Here is a 17,282-nt window from a genome sequence, read left to right as displayed (position 1 = left end):
TTTCCTTCCTTCCTTCCTTCCTTTTCTTTCCTTTCTATTTTTTCTCCCTTTTATTTTGACCCGTGTGGATTAAAGGCTCTTGGCGCTCCAGCTAGGCACCAGGGCTGTGTCTCTGAGGTGGGAGAACCAACCTCAGGACACTGGTCCACAAGAGACCTCTCAGCTCCACGTAATAGCAAATGGCGAAAACCTCCCAGAAATCTCCATCTCAACACCAAGACCCAGCTTCACTCAAGGACCAGCAACGAACAGTGCTGGACACCCTGTCCCCAACAAAGAGCAAGACAGGTCTACAGCCCCATCCATTAGCAGAGACGCTGCCTAAAATCATAATAAGGTTACCAACATCCCCAAACACACCACCAGACACGGACCTGCCCACCAGAAAGACAAGATCCAGGCTCATCCACCAGAACAGAGGCACTAGTCCCCCCAACCAGGAAACCTACTCAACCCACTGAACCAACCTTAGCCACTGGGGACAGCCACCAAAAACAACGGGAACTACGAACCTGCAGCCTGCAAAAAGGAGATCCCAAACACAGTAAAATATGCAAAATGAAAAGACAGAAAAACACACAGCAGATGAAGGAGCAAGATAAAAACCCACCAGACCTAACAAATGAAGAGGAAATAGGCAGCCTACCTGAAAAATAATTCAAAATAATGATAGTAAAGATGATTCAAAATCTTGGGAATAGAATAGACAAATTGCAAGAAACAGTTAACAAGGACCTAGAAGAAATAAAGAGGAAGCAAGCAACGATGAGCAACACAATAAATGAAATGAAAAATACTCTAGATGGGATCAATAGCAGAATAACTGAGGCAGAAGGACGGATAAGTGACCTGGAAGACAAAATAGTGGAAATAACTACTGCAGAGCAGAATAAAGAAAAAAGAATGAAAAGAACTGAGGACAGTCTCAGAGACCTCTGGGACAACATTAAACACACCAACATTCGAAATATAGGGGTCCCAGAAGAAGAAGAGAAAAAGAAAGGGACTGAGAAAATATTTGAAGAGATTATAGTTGAAAACTTCCCTAATATAGGAAAGGAAATAGTCAATCAAGTCCAGGAAGCACAGAGAGTCCCACACAGGATAAACCCAAGGATAAACATGCCAAGACACATAATAATCAAACTGTCAAAAATTAAATACAAAGAAAACATATTAAAAGCAGCAAGGGAAAAACAACAAATAACACACAAGGGAATCCCCATAAGGTTAACATCTGATGTTTCAGCAGAAACTCTACAAGCCAGAAGGGAGTGCCAGGACATATTTAAAGTGATGAAGGAAAAAAACCTACAACCAAGATTACTTTACCCAGCAAGGATCTCATTCATATTTGATGGAGAAATTAAAACTTTTACAGACAAGCAAAAGCTGAGAGAGTTCAGCACCACCAAACCAGCTCTACAACAAATCCTAAAGGAACTTCTCTAGGCAAGAAACACAAGAGAGGGAAAAGACCTACAAGAACAACCAGAAACAGTTAAGTTAATGGTAATAGGAACATACATATCGATAATTACCTTAAATGTAAATGGATTAAATGCTCCCACCAAAAGATACAGACTGGCTGAATGGATACAAAAACAAGACCTATATATATGCTGTCTACAAGAGACCCACTTCAGACCTAGGGACACATACAGACTGAAAGTAAGGGGATGGAAAAAGATATTCCATGCAAATGGAAATCAGAAGAAAGCTGGAGTAGTAATTCTCATATCAGACAAAATACACTTTAAAATAAAAACTATTACAAGAGACAAAGAAGGACACTACATAATGATCAAGGGATCGATCCACAAAGAAGATATAACAATTGTAAATATTTATGCACCCAACATAGGAGCACCTCAATACATAAGGCAAATACTAACAGCCATAAAAGGGGAAATCAACAGTAACACAATTATAGTAGGGGACTTTAACACCCCACCTTCACCAGTGGACAGATTATCCAAAATGAAAATAAATAAGGAAACACAAGCTTTAAATGATACATTACACAAGATGGACTTAATTGATATTTATAGGACATTCCATCCAAAAACAACAGAATACACATTTTTCTCAAGTGCTCATGGAACATTCTCCAGGATAGATCATATATTGGGTCACAAATCTAGCCTTGGCAAATTTAAGAAAATTGAAATCATATCAAGAATCTTTTCCGACCACAAAGCTATGAGACTAGATATCAATTACAGGAAAAGATCTGTAAAAAATACAAACACGTGGAGGCTAAACAATACACTACTTAATAACGAAGTGATCACTGAAGAAATCAAAGAGGAAATCAAAAAAGACTTAGAAACAAATGACAATGGAGACACGACGACCCCAAACCTATGGAATACAGCAAAAGCAGTTCTAAGAGGGAAGTTTATAGCAATACAATCATACCTTAAGAAACAGGAAACATCTCGAATAAACAACCTAACTTTGTACTTAAAGCAATTAGAGAAAGAAGAACAAAAAAACCCCAAATTTAGCAGAAGGAAAGAAATCATAAAGATCAGATCAGAAATAAATAAAAAAGAAATGAAGGAAACAATAGCAAAGATCAATAAAAGTAAAAGCTGGTTCTTTGAGAAGATAAATAAAATTGATAAACCATTAGCCAGACTCATCAAGAATAAAAGGGAGAAGACTCAAATCAATAGAATTAGAAATGAAAAAGGAGATGTAACAACTGACACTGCAGAAATACAAAAGATTATTAGAGATTACTACAAGCAACTCTATGCCAATAAAATGGACAACCTGGAAGAAATGGACAAATTCTTAGAAATGCACAACCTGCCGAGACTGAACCAGGAAGAAATAGAAAATTTGAACAGACCAATCACAAGCACTGAAATTGAAACTGTGATTAAAAATCTTCCAGCAAACAAAAGCCCAGGACCAGATGGCTTCACAGGCGAATTCTATCAAACATTTAGAGAAGAGCTAACACCTATCCTTCTCAAACTCTTCCAACAGATAGCAGAGGGAGGAACACTCCCAAACTCATTCTATGAGGCCAACATCACCCTGATACCAAAACCAGACAAAGACGTCACAAAGAAAGAAAACTACAGGCCAATATCACTGATGAACATAGATGCAAAAATCCTCAACAAAATATTAGGAAACAGAATCCAACAGCACATTAAAAGGATCATACACCACGATCAAGTGGGGTTTATTCCAGGAATGCAAGGATTCTTCAATATACGCAAATCAATCAACGTGATACACCATATCAACAAACTGAAGGAGAAAAACCATATGATCATCTCAATAGATGCAGAGAAAGCTTTTGACAAAATTCAACACCCATTTATGATAAAAACCCTGCAGAAAGTAGGCATACAGGGAACTTTCCTCAACATAATAAAGGCCATATATGACAAACCCACAGCCAGCATCGTTCTCAATGGTGAAAAACTGCAACCATTTCCACTAAGATCAGGAACAAGACAAGGTTGCCCACTCTCACCACTCTTATTCAACATAGTTTTGGAAGTTCTAGCCACAGCAATCAGAGAAAAAAAAGAAATAAAAGGAATTCAAATAGGAAAAGAAGTTTTTTAAAAGGGGAGGGGTGTGGCAACACTTGAAAGTGGTAGGTGTAAGCTCTATATAGTAAAACTACTACTTAGTGCTAGCTGCCACCTAATGGTTATGGGGGTGTGGGTGGACCTACACTGTAAGACTTTTAAATTCCCTTTTGTTTTTCTGCCCGAATCTAAATACTTTTGCTAATAGATAATTGCCCTTTTACTATGAGATAAGCTTTACCTATAAAAATGTATTTTGAAAACTTATTTTACACAGCAATTTTGTATCCATTGAAACTAACCTTTTACAAATAAAGCACTATTGTTTAGATTAGAAAAAAAGACTTAAAAATTGTACCTTAAATCATAGTTAATGTTTAATATTTACTCCAAGACGTCAGTTACAGTAGCAAGGAGTGCCTTTTTTTTCTTAGGTTCTTTAATGCAGTAGTGAATAAACTGATTTGTTTATCCCCCATGTGTTGAATAAATGGCACAAAATAGGAATATGTATCTGATTAGAACAGTTTTAATTTCAGGGTGACAGAGGAAATGTCTAAGTATATAATGCAAAAATCCTCTTTATTCTTTGCACTTGTAAATAATTATCAAATTATTTTCAGACCTAACCTGTAAGTTTGATGAGTGTAGGCACTTTGATTTTTCTTATCCCTTGATTCTAACACATTTCCTGGCATAGTGTATGTACTCAGCAAATATCTGTTTAATGAAAGAATGGATGGGGAATTCTCTGGCAGTCCAGTAGTTAGGGCTCTGCGCTTCCACTGAAGGGGGCACAGGTTCAATCCCTGGTCAGGGAACTAAGATCTCACATGCTGCATGGCACAGCCAAAAAAAAAAAAGAATGTATGATTGAATGAATGAATGATTTAATAAATGAAAATGGATGTACGAACTCAAGCAACACTCTCTTACAGCTAGGGGAGAAAACTTACCTAACCAATAGGATTTAAGCATCGCCCCTTCACTTTTTGAAAAGCCTCACCTTCAGTCACTGGTTTGAATTTTCTAAGCTATTAAACATTGATTGTTATCTGGTGTCAATGTCCTTCACACAAAAGACCAAAAACACACCTATATCAAACACTGTTGGGTGTATTTCTCATTGCAACCAGAGAACCATACGGCATCTCAACAAGAAGTGTTAGGAATGACTTATTGTAGGATCTGAACTTGTATCAGGTGACTTGAAGGATGCAAGGAGAGAGTTCGCTCTGGATTGAGTGCTGTCAGAATATGGGGTGAATTCTATGGTTGGATATCTTCATGAATTTTAAGTAGAAAAAAAAGAATAGAGGGACACTAAATCTGACATGGTGAATAAGCAATACTCATTCATATTATCTGGGCAAGGGGGTAGTAGATGGTACTTTGTGAAATTGACAATGCTCATGTTTTGTTGTGTTCTAACATTATTACAAAGTAGTCTTGTTTTTGCCTTGATCTATCATGATCCCAGAGTACCCTGGTCTGACGTTGATGTTCTGTGAAATAACTGATGTTATTAATTATTATAATTATTATTGAAATTATTAATAGGAGAACTCCAAGGCCTACCTGTGAGCACCAGGTCAGCTCCCAGATGTCAGGAACTGCTTTTCCCTTCTCACTGGGAAAGTGACATAAAAAATTATTACCATCTATTTGAGTTAGGCTGAATCAGTTTCTTAGTTTCCTTAGCAGAGTCACGTAATTAAAAATTAGTCAGAGATGGGTTGTTTTCACAGGGAAGGAGAAAGGATAAATTTTGAAACAGGAAGAAGGCAGAAAGGAATGCCTCATCAGAGCAAACTCAGGGGGTTGGGGGATTTAAAGACACATGAAGGAAAATAAATCAGAAACTTTATTTTGTGTTTTGAATTGCTGACGTTGAATTTTAGAAATGATTTTGTAAAATAATGACAAAGAAAAAGTTGGAATTTCTGTTTTTAACAAAGTTATGCAACACTATTACTGAAATGTACATGAAAGTAGGGTAAATCACATGGAACTCCATCTTCTACACAAAATGCTCTAGTCAGTCTTAGGTTTATACCTAAAATGTCACTTTTATTTTTAAATATCTCTTTAAAGATAATTACATTTCTAAGTGATTCATATTGCTCTGTGATAGGTAAATAATGAATACCACTAAAAACAGACCTTTATTCTTAGATATTAAAATATTCAAGGTTTTATACATTTAACGATATTTAAAATCTTTCTTTGTAAAAGATCAGTCAAGCAACCCAAAGATTATATCTCTATTCTTTACATTTTTTTTTTTTTATCATTCATCATATCCTGTCAGTGATGTTAGCTGTCTTTGGCTAGTTCCCAGGACCTTTTACAGGCTTTCATCTTTAGAAACTCAATTGCTTCCTGTATGGGTAAACTCGGAACATAAAACCTGCCCTTCCACTCATTTGGAGGTGAAACTTGTAGCAGAGCTTATGCATGCCTTTTTGCTGAACACATGATTATCCTTCTAGCTTCTCAGACATAAAAGTTCCCGACTCTCCCATCATCCTCATCAAAGTGCATATTGCCAAGTAAAGAGCTTTAAGTACACCATTAGTTTTATTTTAGTCTCTGAAGTTTCTTTCATTTACATGTGTGGTCCTCTCCTTTCCACAAATTTAGCACAGTATTTATATTTTTTACTTGAGGGAAAACATTACTTGAGGTTGATTCTTCGCAAAGACACAAGAAGTTTACCATTAAAAACAAAGCACTGCTCAGAGATGTCCCTGAGCTTTCATCTACACAGCCATAACCAAGCAGAGATGTTTATTTTCTGGTTAATTAAAACATTCCTCAATTTTGTTCTCCATATTAGATTACAATAATTAGACAATGGCCAAATCTTTTCTTCACTACGTGTTAGGTAGGTCTGCCAGATTTAGCACATATACATTGCTCTTTCCTAAATTCCTTCTATTACTGATTTATTTTGGTAGAACACTAAGTATGCCTGTTTAGAGTTGAGATATTATCACATAACTTAAATAAAATGCCATTGTAGGAATAATTTATGTCCTTGTTGTTTTGGACCCATGTAATTCACATTCAGTCAATTCTCTGGCTCATTTATATTGTTGACGCTGTTTAAAATATGACTGTACTGATACTGCAAGACATTAGTTTGGTGCAATAAAGGGTAACTGAATAGCTCAACGGTTTCTTTGATAGCAGTTTTTATTAATTCCCAGTAATTTAAATCACGATTCATACTGCAAATGTATACATATAGAAAGGATATGACATTTAAAAGTTGGATTAAAGAGGTCTTCCCTGGTCGTGCGGTGGTTAAGAATCCACCTGCCAATGCAGGGAACACAGGTTTGAGCCCTAGTCCGGGAAAATCCCACAGGCCGCGGAGCAACCAAGCCTGTGCACCACAACTACTGAGCCTGTGCTCTAGAGCCCACGTGCCACAACACTGAAGCCCACACGCCTACAGCCCGTGCTCTGCAACAAGAGAAGCCTCGACAATGAGAAACCCGAGCACCGCAACGAAGAGTGCCCCCGCTCACGGCAACCAGAGAAAACGCTCACGCAGCAATGAAAGCCCAAAGCAGCCAAAAATAAATAAATAAAATAAATAAATTCAAAAAAAGAGTTGGATTTAAAAAGTCAAACACGAACTGATGTGGCTACCTTAGTGAACAAGTTATTATTTATTGAGCTGCTTCATATTTTAATATTGCTTCCTATTGCTTTGGGGATTTTTTAATTATGTAATTAATGTTTTTGCTGGAATTTCATATAAGCAAAAACAATGTTAGAAACTGCAAAAAAAATATGGATTAAAAAATATATAGATAATATCAACAGTAGAAGTTGGAGGCCATTTTTCATCTATTTTTCTTTTCTTATAATCATTCTGCATAAGCTTGTGCAAATCAAAGGGGATTAAAGGGGAAAAGAATTCTTATTTGTTCGAGTGTTTCCAAAGCCAGTATAATCTTTGCCTTTGTAATTTCCTCTGTAAAGTCTGGGGCTCCCTTAAGCAGTGTTAGACTGAAAGCAACCAGGTAGGATTTGAAACTTGGTTCCACATTTTCTGGTGTTGTTTCACCATAGCACACGTGGGTAGTGTTCCCTCTTCTTTCAACACAGTACATATGTCCTACCCAATACTTCTCTTTTTTTAGGGTAAGACACTTCCAAAGTTCCAAATTGCAATGTTGACTTTTTTTTTTTTTTTTTTCCAGTACGCGGGCCTCTCACTGTTGTGGCCTCTCCCGTTGCGAACGCAAGCTCCAGACACACAGGCCCAGCGGCCATGGCTCATGGGCCCAGCCGCTCCATGGCATGTGGGCTCTTCCCAGACCGGGAAATGAACCCGTGTCCCTTGCATCGGCAGGCAGACTCTCAACCACTGTGCCACCAGGGAAGCCCTGCAATGTTGACTTTTATAAACTTCTTTTTTCAGCCTCAATCTAAAAAGGCTAGAAATTACTCTGGAACCCATTTCAGTAAAACCAATTCTGCAGTGTCCAGAAATTATGGGTTGGATACACAGCATATTGGTGGTCCAGCTTATTCTAAGAAAGTCTGAAGATCTCTCCCAAACTTCTCAATACATTTTTCTTAAAGTACCTGAAGACAAAGAAGAAACTGAAAACTTAACATCAAAAACCATAACTGACAACTGACTCACTACTAAGATCTCAGATAATTGGCATTAATTATAAAGGAATCAGATTGAGGGAAAACCTCCTCAGGGTTCAAGTTACAGCAATAATGGCAAACAGTTATATGATATTTACTGTGTGCCTGGCATGGTTCTAAGACTTTACTTCTTCTAGTCACTTAATCTACAAAACAATCCTATAAGTTTGGTTACTATTATTCTTCCTGTTTTTCAGTTGAAGAAAACAGAAGCATAGAGAAGTTAAGTGACTCACTTAGTAAACTGTGGTGTTGACAGACCAAGAAAATCTATTTTATTAATTATTATAACATACTACTTCTTGGTATATCACAGCTTTGTTTTATACAAAAGGGTTCACCTGAAAAAAGTAGGTAAATACTTCACAACTCTCCTAATACATGTTCATTACTTTAAGTCTTAGGACCTGTAATAGCGAAGAACTGGGCAACTATCGCTATCCATCCCTGAGTGCTTCTCTATGGTGGATCATCCTCGCTGTCAGCGTCTTTCTGCACGTTTGCAAATTACATACAACCCAGGAATAGCTGAGAAGAAACAGGGGAAAGGTACAAGCAGGTTATACTGTGACACCTCAGTCCAGGATAAGTAGAGAAAGAAAACTGGAGCCTATGAGGAGGGGGGAAAACTGATGAAAATAGAAGGGAATAGTGACAAGAAGTTTCAGAATAAGATCTTGTCTTTGAACATAATTGCCTGTAGCTTTAAGGCGACAATGTCAGTAAACATCTGGCAACCTAACAAAATAGCAAGGAAAAATATGTCTTCTACAAAGCAAGAACTGACAATTATTAAAAAGAAAACAGGTTGAGATTTTTTAAAAACACCTAAATAAAGTGAAAAAGAAACTGAATAAGTAATCAATGCAAGTGTACTAAAGATATATTATATATATAGTAGATTAATGCTTCATTTTCCGTAATACCTCCATATCCAATGAAGGCATTAAAGAGCCATTATCTATCGACAAAACTGAGAAACTTTCACTGATGAAGAGGAAGACAAAAATATGAGGAAAATTAGAGAAAAATGATTATACAACTAAAGGAGAAAACATTCTTGTGGGAAATTATTAAATAGATAATCAAGTAGACTAACTGAGCATTAAAGAAGGAACTATGAACAATGGTATGGGTAGGGTCAAGGAAAACCAGCAAATAGTGATGAAGCATCTACAACCAGCAATACTCAGGTTGGAAGGGGTGAGGGAGGAACAAGCAATGAAACCTGGAGAAGGCAGTAAAAGAAGGCCTGTAGAAGTTGTGATTAGAGCTAGAAAGATTCAGACACTGCCCAGCCTTCTTCACCCACTAAGGAGGGAGCTGAGGAAATAAATATCCAACTTTTCCTGCCCTCTGATCTTCTGAAGATGCTTCCCATTGGCCAGCGACAACTGGAAGGCAGAGGGCCAGGAGAATCAGTTACACAGTCATAAAGATCAGACTCCCAGAACATAGAACATAGTGGAAAAGATGGAAACTAGATCTGTGGGACAAACAGAAAATATCCAACCCAGTGAATTATGTGGAAGGGAAAGGGCAGAAAAATAGCATGCATGTCAAAAAAAAAAAAAAAAAAGAAAAAAGAAAAGAAAAAACAATGAAAAATATCATAGAAGAAAATTTCCTTAGGAAGCTCCACACTGAAGGGTATCACCATGCTCTAGCCAATGCCAATGAAAAAAATTTATGCCTAAATGTATCTTGGCCAAAGTGTGAAGTAAAACCATACAGAGTTCAAGGACGATGGTTCACTTACAAATGAAGCAAAAAATAAGCAAGTTTCAATATGCATAATAGAATGCCAAAGCAGCAACAACAATAACAGAATTAGATCTAAAGGTTTTGAAAAGAAACAATTTTAAGTCATGAATTTTATACTTAGTCAAATTGTTCTTTATGTGTAAAGAAATCAGAAATGCACACTCAGATATGAGTAGGAACAGAAAATGTAACATCTGTATATCTTTCTTGAAAAACATTTCTTAAATATATACTATGAGAGAAAAAATAAAATGAGAAGCTAAATAGGAGATCATGTTATAAAGTGGTGCTGGTTGTCAACATTAAAGCATTTTAAAAACACACACACAACACAGCTATAAGTTTAGTTACAAAACAAAATGTAAATGTCAAAATATTATCAAAATATGTGAAGAATTGTAAGGTAAAAATTAATACCATAATAATACTGATATGGATGCCAAATCTAAAACGCTATTATAGATTCCAAATCTAAGCTTATATAAACAAATAGGAAAAGAGGATAGAAACACTGTGCTAAATTTCTTACCTCACATATGGGAATATATTCTTCACTCTGACATTAAACTTTAGCAGTAATTATAATAATAATACCACCACTTTTCATTGAGTGCTTACTATATGCCAGAAGCTGCTCTGAACAATTTACATGAATTAATCCATTTCAAATTTAAAATAACTCTATTAAGTGTGTGCTATTATTATCCTCATTTTACAGATGAGAGAACTGAGGTTAAAAATCTTGCCCAATGTAAATAAACTAGTTTTTGAGTCTGTCTTTTTAATCACTATATTACTTACTACACATGTTCAACAATAAGAAATTGATTAAATAAACCATGGAACATTTAAAACATAGAAAATCTTCCCTTTTAATGTTATAAAATTTGTTAATGTGAAGATATTTATTTTCAACCACATGTACAAATATTTACCTTGTATTACATAATGGACATCTGCTTTTGTCTTCACAACATACACCTCACAGGGTTGTCTAAAGTGCCAAATGATTATACTAGATTAATTCATGTCTCAATCCTCAGCTTTCAGTACAAGCTCCAATAAATTCCCTCTTTTAAGCCATATGGCATTTGTGATTGAAGGAGTCCTAATGATTCTTATTTTTTAAGGAAAATGAAAGTTTCCAAACTACATATCATTTTTAAAAAGCCAATACATATATGCATATACACAGTGATTAAATTCAGTGGTTGCTATTAAGCATTGTTAATAGCAGTTATATTTTAGATAGTAGGATTGAACGACTTTTTTTAAACAATTCTTTTAATTTTAAAAAATTTTTATTTATTTATTTTTGGCTGCATTGGGTCTTCATTGCTGTGCGCCGGCTTTCTCTAGTTGCAGCAAGCGGGGCCTATTCTTTGTTGCGGTGCACAGATTTCTCATTGCCGTCATTTCTCTTGTTGTGGAGCACGGGCTCTAGGCATGCAGGCTTCAGTAGTTGTGGCATGCGAGCTCAGTAGTTGTGGCTCACAGGCTCTAGAGCGCAGGGTCAGTAGCTGTGGCACACGGGCTTAGTTGCTCTGCAGCGTGTGACCTCTTCCTGGACCAGGGATTGAACCAGTGTTCCCTGCATTGGCAAGCAAATTCTTAACCACTGCACCAACAGGGAAGTCCCTGAATGACTTAAAATCTGTGTTTCTGATGTTTCCTTTGACAAATATATTGTTATTGTCTAATAAAGGAAAAATCAATTCTTGAAACAACCGTAACAAAATTACCTTTAGATATCAACTCTCTCAAACAAATATTTTATACTACTTGCAGATCAGGCAATTTGAGGACTTTTTCTCTCATGAAAGTTCACATATTACTGAATGGATGAGGCCAGCAGTTATGAATAAATAAATGAAAGTCTGAAGGTTTCTGACCATCCACCTCCTCACCAATATGGGTAGAAGAAGAAACTGCAGGTTAGACTAGATTTCTTCTTAAGATGCAAGTCTTGCCAGTTTTAGCACATGAATGAAGGATAATTTCTCCAAATTTTATAGCATAGAAAGTCACAAGATTATTTTATTAGGAAAAATAATTTAAACTACTCATTACTATTCAACCACAATTGCCTAGAAAAAAAAAAAAGCACTGATGCTTCTATTCAATGTCCAGATTAGCCAACATGGTCTCTGGTCAAATACATTCATCAGAAAAGGAAAGGAGCTTATTGTCTTTTTGTTATTAGAAAATATTTATTAAGTTTTTATTTTTCATTGTACTTTTCAATATAATAAAAATCAAATATATTAAAAATAATAATCACTGAACATCTACTAGGTGCCAAGTGCTCTACATGCATTATTTTGACCCTTTAAGTTAGGTTTCAGATGGGGACACTGAAGCTCAAAGAAGAGAAATACATATACGCATTCAATTCATATAGTCATTCAATCTTACTATCCAAATATAACTGCTATTATCAATAACTAATAGCAACCATTGACTTTAATTACTATGTATATATGCATATATGTATTTGTTTTATGCATTTATGTATTTTTGCAAAATCATACAGCTAATGTGTTGTGAGTTTGGTATTTGAACTCAAACTTGCTTGATTCCCAAGCAGCTTCAGGACTGCACTATCCTGTCTCTTAGGCCATGGGTGCTTATGCTCTGCAATTTAAAAATGCTAGTATGTATGCATTTTTAGTTATGAGAGAACGAGAGAGAAATGACTGAAGTTAGTTGAATAATTTTTGCAATTCCTTCTTTTAAAACAGGTAGAACTCAAACTCTCTTGACATCAGTAGGGATCACAGGCAGAACTCAAAAGTTCTCCCCTTTGGTGAAGCAGGTGTCTGTGATTCTGAAACTGGAACCAGGTTGACTTCCTCCAAGTTTCACTTAGTCGTCTCCAAGTGACCATGAAAAATCAGAAGAACCCGATAAAGGTGCTGGTACGGAACCACACTGAAGTTGCATGAATAGTAGTAATTTTTGCTCTATAAATAGTAAAATGAGAGACTTCTGATTTATAATTAGGTCTTACATTTCCTATTACGTGCTAGGAAATGAAAAAATAGGGCATTTCTCCCCTCACATCAAGGTAGTCTTACTGATTCTCAGCTTAAATTAAAATCTGAAAACCTATAGTCAAACTTGCTCTAAGTTACTTTTCTATAATTGTAGATTGCCTGTAGCATATACTAAATAAATACTAAAATCTATAATTAAATGATGAGTAAATGTCATTTGCATATGAAACTCAAAATGGGGGCAAAGTAGTTAAGATAGAGTGATGAGAGTGGCATGGTCATGAAAATCTGTTATTTATCAAAGATGGACCAAGAAGAGATGGGTCAGAGCGCCCATCTCAACAATATAATTTTAGAAAGATATCATAATTAAAGTTACGAAGGAGAGTCTGGAATCTAAAGTGATGCCTGTATTAAAAAGTAAATAAATGAACAAACCCAAAAAACCCAAACAGAAAGACTATATCACAGGCTAACGCTGGATGATATCATTGTTTAAAAAAAAAGAAAAAAAAATCTTACTTTTCTGGTAAAGAGATTATTTAGTTTGGAATCTGGGCTGAAGATGTTTCCTTTCTGAGGAGTCAAGTTTCTCTTTCCAGATGGTTTCTTCTCCCTTAACTCAAAAAAAAAAATTGCTTTTATGGTTATTGATTTTGATTAATGGATACTGTCATGGGAAACCATTTTCTTTTCCTTAAAGAACACATACCCCTGTGATAAGGACAAAGTTTACGTTTAAAACCTTTGTCCATCATTAACCAATTGGATTGAGGAGGACTATGCCTAGTTCTTTGCATGGTTTGAGATGATCTAGCCTCAACAGTAGGATTTTAATTGTTAAATTCTTTTAGTTTATTTTCCATTATGTGGCTAGAATACAATGGCTGATGAAGGAAAAGCTCTTGACTGGACGCCTAATTTCATTTCAGGCATATAATTAATGTTCCCAGGGTCAGGCTCTTGCCTAGTGGATGCCCCATGGGCTTCCAGCGGCTGAGTGGAGGGAACTGAGCAGGGGGAAATCATCTCTGTAAGCCAGCTGGGCTTCCCCAGTTACCCATCCCTGGCTCGACTAACCCCAATGCATCCCTAAGCCCTGCTGGTATCTGCTATCAAGCAGAGCTAGAGGAAATTGATGGAGACAGTGCCAATATCAGTGCCCCTGAGGCTTCTCCTTTTGCCAACATTAGCTATAAAGAAGCTGGTCTCATTCTCTGTTAAAGCTATTGATTTTTTCCCTCCCTCAGGCCAGTCCTGCATTATGCTCCTCCAGGGTCTGAGAGCTGTGTCTTTCATCAGTATGTTTCTTTTAGAACATTCATTTACGGAATCAAAGAAGAACTCTCCTGGGTATCCTGTTTTCTTGCCAGTCCTGACCTGAAATACAGCTGGAAAATGCAGGCAGCTCTGTAAATAACAAATCTGACCTTTATCACTTAGCGCTTCCTGGCATGCTTCTTGTTCATGCCAGACTCTAAGAAAATCAGGAGATAGTGTTCATTCACTGCCCACTTCTTCTCCAGGTACCTGTGTTTAAATCCTCTCTGGTTATGTGTAAATGATATTTATGGTTTCTATTTTCTCCTTGGTGGGTATACTTTATAACTGGTGGTTTCTGTCTTAAATAAGTTATTCATTCATTCATTTAATCCATATTTGTTTATTCATGCAATTCACTCTTTCATTCATTCATTCATTCATTCATTCATTCAATACTTACTTATTATTTACTTATCTACTTCATTCCAGGTACTGTGACAGATGATGAAGTTTCTGTATGGAACCACACAGGCCTGGTGCCTGTTCTCATGATCAGGACAGAGTAGTAAGCAGAAAGTAAATAAAGAAATGTGCTCTGTGGTATCAGGAAAAAACACAGAATGTTCTAAAACAGCACAGCAATTTAGATAGGGGAATCCACAGAAGTGACATCCAAGGTGACACAGCTGGGGGCTGGAGCATTGCTCTCAACATGTCATCTCTATGAAGACTGATGGGAGGGAATAATGGGTGCTGGGCTCAGGCAGGAGATGAGTTAGGAAGCTGTTGCTCAGATGCATGGATAAATGATAGCTCATCTAATGATACAGGGAGGGCTTTTGTAAGGAAATGACGATGTTCTTGTCTCATTTCATCAGCATAGAACAATAGCAAATATTATATTTTTATTCGGAGGGATTATTTTATTTCCAGATAATTGAAATTTCTGCTTAATTTTTTAAAATTAGAGTAGGCAATAGAGGTAAAATATAGATGAAAAATAGATAATATTCCAATCACCCACAAACTCTTTTTTCCTTACCAGTCTCCTGTTAGCAGTGAGGGTTATGCTTCCCCACTTCTTTCCTTGTGTGCCTGTGTGTGTGTACATACATGAGTATATGTGTATATGTGTTTATATACACACACATTTATTACATGAAAGGAATTAACACTATTTATACTATAGGACAATTATTTTTTACTTAAATAGATGTCCTTTCATATTAGCACACATAGATAAATCTTATTTTTAATGCTTGAATAATATTGTACGAGATAGAAATGAAAGTACAATCATATGCTAATCATTCCACATTATTTCTATTGCTTTTTAGCTTTGGTTTTTTATACTTAGTTTTTTAATTCATCCCAAAATTATCTTGGTATATTGTTTGAAGTGAGATCACAATGATTTTTTTCTCCCAAAGTGTTCTGTTTATTGAATAATTCATCTTTTCCTTCATGATGTACCAAATTCTCTCATAGACGTGTCTTTTTGGACTCTATTTTCTATTCCAGTGATCTATTTATCTATTATTATGGCTGCACCACACTGTTTTATTAAAGTCACATGGTGCTTTGACATCTTATAAGCAAGAGAACCCAAGAGTGGTGGGTAGAATTGTAGTCACTGGAGTCAGGGCAAATATGACTCCAAACTCTGGAGAATAATAATTTATTTACTCTCAGTGCTGTTTATGATCAGTGCACTCTTACATCAGTATGATACCGTTTTCAGTATACTGTAGTTCCAATTATGATTAAGAATTGATTTGGGGTGGGATAGGGAGGGTTGGGGGGAGACACAAGAGGGAGGGGATATGGGGATATATGTATATGTATAGCTGATTCACTTTGTTATGCCACAGAAACTAACACACCATTGTAAAACAATTATACTCCAATAAAGATGTTAAAAAAATTTGATTTGGTGTTGACTTTCAGTGATAGATGTGTATTAAACAATTTATTTTTAAGAAGAAAATATTGGAATTCTTTAAAACACCACTTTATTTGATGGTTGTTCCTCTCAATGCTTGGAGCCTTAAGTAGTGGGATTTTAGTCCATCATATATCTAAGCTGACTTGTATTCACTCAGGGCACCATGGGGATGGGTTGGCTGTCCGTTAGTGCCTTCTGATTTTTGCAGGGTCAAACAATTGAAAAAAAAAAAAGGAAAAACCACTTTAAAAAATTATCTTCTTTCAATAGAGACACAGAATGTAGAGAACAAATGTATGGACACCAAGGGGGCAAAGTGGCGGGGGGTTGGCGGTGGTGGGATGAACTGGGAGATTGGGATTGACATATATACACTAATATGTATAAAATGGATAACTAATAAGAACCTGCTGTATAAAAATATAAATAAAATAAAATTCTAAAATTCCAAAAAATAAAAATAAAATAAAATTAACCCAATATCTAGAATAAAGCATAGGAGATTTAAAAAATTATCTTTTTTCTTATAAATAATTGACTTGGACACAGCAGTGGCTTTAATAAAGTTACAGATAAAAATGTCTTCAGTAACTTGGTGATGGTCTCCATCCACTGTGAACTAGCACTATAGCTCAAGTCCTTAGATATAAAATACAAATATTGAGTAGTGTTTTATAGCTGGCAGCACAGACTGTGGGCACCCCTTTTATTTTATTTTATTTTATTTATTTATTTTTTATATAGCAGGTTCTTATTAAGTTATCTGTTTTATACATATTAGTGTATACATGTCAATCCCAATCTCCCAATTCATCCCACCCCACCCCACTTTCCCCCTTTGGTGTCCAAACGTTTGTTCTCTACATCTGTGTCTCTATTTCTGTGGGCAGCTCTTAGGGAAAGAGAGGAAGACTGGGAATAAAACACATATTTTGAATCCTATATGAACAGCAATACTTGCTATAGCCCAAAGTTGCCAGATGCAGAGGATGGAGTACAAAAGTACAGTCACTTGGAGAAATTACAGCTGGCCCTGGGGATCCTTTGAATCAGTCAGTTGGAAAAACGCCATGAGCA

At 36.1% G+C, this 17,282-nt stretch overlaps 1 non-coding gene across 1 annotated transcript; it reads left to right on the top strand.

Moving 5' to 3' along the window:
* The first annotated feature begins 16,277 nt into the window (after positions 1 to 16,277).
* LOC131751728 (small nucleolar RNA SNORA79) lies at positions 16,278 to 16,425 on the top strand. The gene has a single exon (XR_009334291.1). It is a non-coding gene; the product is annotated as a small nucleolar RNA SNORA79 (small nucleolar RNA).
* Positions 16,426 to 17,282: the final 857 nt, after the last annotated feature.

The sequence above is a fragment of the Kogia breviceps genome, chromosome 2 (genome assembly GCF_026419965.1).
Source record: "Kogia breviceps isolate mKogBre1 chromosome 2, mKogBre1 haplotype 1, whole genome shotgun sequence".
NCBI lineage: Eukaryota > Metazoa > Chordata > Mammalia > Artiodactyla > Physeteridae > Kogia > Kogia breviceps.
The sequence above is the reverse complement of the archived record's forward strand: the minus strand, read 5'-3'. Positions and strand labels throughout refer to the sequence as shown.